Source organism: Phyllostomus hastatus, unplaced genomic scaffold (assembly GCF_019186645.2).
Source record: "Phyllostomus hastatus isolate PE091 unplaced genomic scaffold, TTU_PhHast_1.1 phas_contig_29, whole genome shotgun sequence".
Taxonomy (NCBI): Eukaryota; Metazoa; Chordata; class Mammalia; order Chiroptera; family Phyllostomidae; genus Phyllostomus; species Phyllostomus hastatus.
The window spans coordinates 19,955,445-19,960,517 of NW_025333835.1; positions in this window are offsets into that span (position 1 = coordinate 19,955,445).

Below are 5,073 nucleotides of genomic sequence, written 5' to 3' on the forward strand. Positions count from 1 at the left end.
GTGTCTGTACGTGTGTGTGTTATCTCTCTGGTAAGTATTTGAGGAAAAGAAAGTCAGCCATCCTTGACTTTCTCAAGAGTGATCTTGATTTTTATATAAAGAATAGAATGATATCTTTTATATATTCATGTTTTATTTATATTTATGACACCTGAGAATTAAATCTGTCTTCCACCAGGGCTGGGATCTTTTAATGTTTATTTCTCTGATGTACCTCATGTGCCTAGAACTGCTTGTTGTGTACTAGTTGGTCTAAGAATATATGAGAAATTATGCTGAATAAACAAGGGACACCAGGCTCTACAAGCAGAATCTCAAATCTGAACACTACTCACAAAAGCAATTATCATTGATGAGCTGGCTGGCCTCCTAATCTGAAATATCTGTGAAGAGTACAAGTCTAAAGTGAGCTTCACTGAGGTCTATATAAGGTGACAATTTTAGGGGACGTACTTAACTTTTAAAGTTAGTTTTGGGAGAGCTGAAGGGAAGCTGGATTTATGATAGGTAAAAGTTAAAGAAAAGTTTAAAATAATTGTTATTATTTAATGAGTGTATGTCATGTTCCAACTTGACTAATTTATGTATATTTTGTATATTTTTTAATACTTCACACTCTGCAGACTGTTTCCCTGTTTTAGAGATTTTAAAAAAAAAGTCCTGTAAGTTTCTCATAGACAAATAGTAAATAGAAGCAACAGAATTAAAAATCTATCTCTGTCTAAGGAATGTTTCCCCAAGGTCACACTGCCACTTCAAAAATGATTGCCATTTCATAAGAAACATTTTAGGTGAGAATTGCTTGATATAAAGTTTATTTAATAACATGTTCTCAAAATAACATGTTTAAAATATTCATTCTTTAAGTATAAGAGAAATCTTGTCTTCCTTTCGCAGCCTCATGGAAATTCAGGTAATTTGTTTTGAGTCTCTATAGACATGAATGCTGAAAAGAAGTGTGAATCCACACTTGTCAGGTCTCCTTAGAAGACAGGAAACTACGATTCCACTCCAGGGAAAGCACTACGAGACGCTTCAGCTATATTCCTCTATATACCCTCTCATACCTGCCCACAGGAGGGCAATTTAGCTAATTGATGAGCTGTGAGAAGGAAGTTCTTATATTTCTGTCTTAGTCCATCTGGGCTGGTATAACAGACTGCGTGGCTTATAAATAACAGAAATGTATTTCTCACATTTCAGGAAGATAGGAACCTCCACAGCCAGGCACAGGGAGATTCGAAGACTAGTGGGGCCTGCCTGCTAGTTCACGGACAGCCACCTTTTCACTATGATCTCACATGGCAGAAGGGGTGAGGGAGCTCTCAGAGGTCTCTTTATAAGGACACCAGTACCACTAATGAGGGTTCTGCCCTTATGATCTAATCACCTTCCAAAGCACCACCATCTAATATTTCCACACTGGGGGTTAGGGGGACGCAAACATTCAGTCCATAGTATACAGGGTTTAAGACTTTCTGGGTCCTCCGTCTTTGTAGTGTCCTCTTCTCTGATGCATGTGCTCTTTCATCCAAGGTGGGGCTCCTGACCTGTACTGACAGGGATGTCTGTCATTTAGGCTATGCCAGTGACTCTGGGAATGGTCTGGACACTGTTAGCAGTGAAGTATTAAGATGTGCTACGACCTCCCCTTGGCCTGGCTGATGTGGCTTAGTGGATTGGGCACAGGACTGCGAAGCAAAGGGTCACTGGTTTGATTCCTATTCAGGGTACATGCCTGGGTTGTGGGCTGGGTCCCTAGTGGGGGGTACACAAGAGGCAACCACACATTGATGTTTCTCTGCCTCCCTTTCTCTTTTACTTCCCCTTTCTCTAAAAGTAAATACATAAAATCTTAAAAAAGACCTCCCTCTTTGTCTAGATGTCTAAGACAGGCGTTCTAGTTCAGTTTTTATCAAAATTATAACTAACTTGATCTCTATTTATGTGACACTTCTACCAGTTCAAACATAGAAGGAGGTAAGATTTCCTCCTTTTTTATTGCTGTGTTGTATTCCATTATGTAAATATACCACCGCTTTTTTATCCACCCATCTAGTAATAGGCACTTGGGCTGTTTCCAGATCTTGGCTATTGTAAACAATGCTGTAATGAACATAAGGGTGCATATATTCTTTTATAATTAGTGTTTTGGAAATTTTACGATGTATTACCAAAAGTGGGATTGCCAGAGGGAAGAGTAGGGGTGGGGGCTGGGTGGCAGTAGGCAAAAGGGAAGAGGAGAATGAGGACATGTGTAATAGTGTCAACAATAAAAATAACCTTAAAAACATTGAAGGAAGGATAGTGAACATTCTATACCTCTTTATCATCTCCTTCTTTAATTAGGTCTTCCTCAATTCCTTGAATCATATATATCTCAGTCACATGAAGAAGAATCAATTTAACATTTGCAAAAGCATTCTACAAAAAGAAGTGACTATGAAAATTTTATCTATTTTCCATTGGATTTGAGTGAAGACAGGTGCTTAGAAATAATTATATTGTTCAATTTCATACTGATTTGTTTAATTCCCCCAAAATAATTTTATTTAAAAGGAAATATAAGAAAAGATAAATGTTGGACTGTGTTAAAACCTGCTGAAGAAAGGACAAATGAGCTGGCCCTGTCATAGACCAAAACACTCTTAATAATCTCATTGTGTCAATAAAATTATATCATTGAAAAAGTTTCTGCTACTCCTACACAGAGTACCAGAAACTCCTAAATTTACAGTACATACATTTAGGAATGGAAATTATAATATACATAACTCACTTAAAGACCAATTTTAATGGACATAGCTCTGAGACATGACAGTTAGCTGGAATCCAAGGTTGCACTGCTGCTGGCCCCAATGGCAAGAATAAAACCCCTGGCCTTCTTCAATGAGAGTATTAATAAATCACAGCTAGTGTACGATCTAGCATAGTGCCTACATCTTAATAAATATAGTGTATTCTCCTCAATTAAAAGATTAAAATTCCTATGTTCACTTTGCTTCTACTTGTCTTAGTACAGTCAAGAGATTTAATTCTCCCCATATGGTCAGTGGGAGTATACAAGGTGAGTAATTTTCAGAGAAAGGGAAAAAATGACTTTATTTTTTTAAAAATTGATCATGTCTCATTTTTCTGAGCTAAAGCTACCTCATTTTGATGGATAATTGTGTTCTAAATAACTTGAGTTTAGTCAAATTTGGAAAATGGAATTGTATTCCATATAGAAGAGAATGGATCAAAATAGACTGAAAAATGCTGGTAGATACAATTGAAAACTTCTCAAGATATGAATATTAAGTTCATAATTCATCCACTGGCAACTGAAGTTTTTTTCTTAAAAAGGGAATTCTTAAAACTATTTTTAATTTCTAGGTGATTTAGATCTATTAGCATAGGAGTGGGAGTGTGATTGAATATGGGTGTGCGTGTGAAGGGCAGTGTGAGTACATGTGAGTGGGAGTGTGTGTGTGCAAGAATGTAAAAACATATATGAACATATATGCTTGCTCAGGCCTCAGGGGACTGGGATTAAGGTTTATAAATGCACAGAGAGAAAATTCAACAAGTCAGTGTTAAATGGAATTTTTGAGCTTCCCTCACCTCTGCCAGCAAGTCTGCCAATGCTTCTTGGCTGTGCATTGCCTCAATCTATGCTGCTTGAACAAGCCCCCAGTGTGTTTCTCACATTCCTCCCCTCTTCCCCTGAGAAGCCTCCTTTAGATTATGATTTTGATTAGATCATAACACTGGTGTGTTTATTTTTCTTTCCTTTTCTTTCCTGTTGGCAGATACTATTGTTGCTAATATCTTCTCAGTTGTGCAAACGTTGCCTAAAAGACAAATCTGACTCACAGTTAGGTGACATTAAACATAGGCAAAAGACTCAACTTCAGGTGTTTTTTTTTTTAAATCCTATTCAAGGATATGTTTGTTGATTTTAGAGAGAAAGGGAGAAAGAGAGAGTCAGAGAGAGACAGAGAGAGAAAGATGTGAGAGAGAAACACTGATCGGTTGCCCCCTGCAAACACCCCAAATCAAGGATTTAAACTGCAACCTAGGTATGTGCCCTGACTAGGAATCAAACCCTCAGCTCTTTGGTGATTGGGCCAATGCTCTGACCAACTGAACCACCCAGCCAGGGCATAACTCAATTTTAGGTTTTTAATCTGTAGCACTTTTGTTCAACAGTGATGCCATATGTTTGTAACTGCTGTGTTAGCCAGAGTTCTGTCCTTTCCCATGGCCCTTTGCTATTGTTCATCATCAATAATATTCTCTTGTAGGTATGAAGCTAGTATTCAGTCTTTCTGTAGAAAAAAAATTTTTTACTTAAATGTTTCTTAATTTATTCCAATAGATAATTTTTGCCACTTTTTTCTATTCTGTAAATTAGTCCAGAATCTACTACTTAATATTTAAATATTTTTGTTTGAACTGTATGTTCTCTCCAGCTAGGTAAGTGTCCTAGGAACCCACCTGTATCAGCGTACCAGCAGGACTTGTCATGAGAGGCTGCATTCAGCTTCAGTGAATTTTTTTGAAGACTCTTTCAACAAGTTTGCCCATTTCATGATGGTGTTCTATGAGCACACCTGCCCCCACACTGCTGAGTGTTCAGCAGTTTTTGAGCAAAAATGGCATGACTCCCATGCCCCACCCTCTCTATTCACCCCATCTCACCCCAAGCAACTGTTTTTTGTTTGTTTCTCTAGAGGAAAATAGCCCTCAAAAGAAAACATTTTGCCGATGTGAAAGAGGTAAAGCAAAAAATGGCAGAAGCACTAAAAAGCATCAAAATTGACAAGTCCAAAAACTGTTTTCAGCAGTAAAAAAATATCTTGATAGGTGTATTGCATCAAATAGAGAGTACTTTGAAAGTAGACTGAAGTTTAAACATTTAAGAATAAATACAAACTGTTTTATAAATAATTCCATTTTTGGGTTCCCCCATCATAGATTTATGGTAATGTTTTTCTCTGGTGACTATGAATGTCACTTTCACTGAAATAGAAACTCCTCCATTTTGCCACTGTGTGACTGCCACATGCCAGGCGGACCCATCCTACTGGT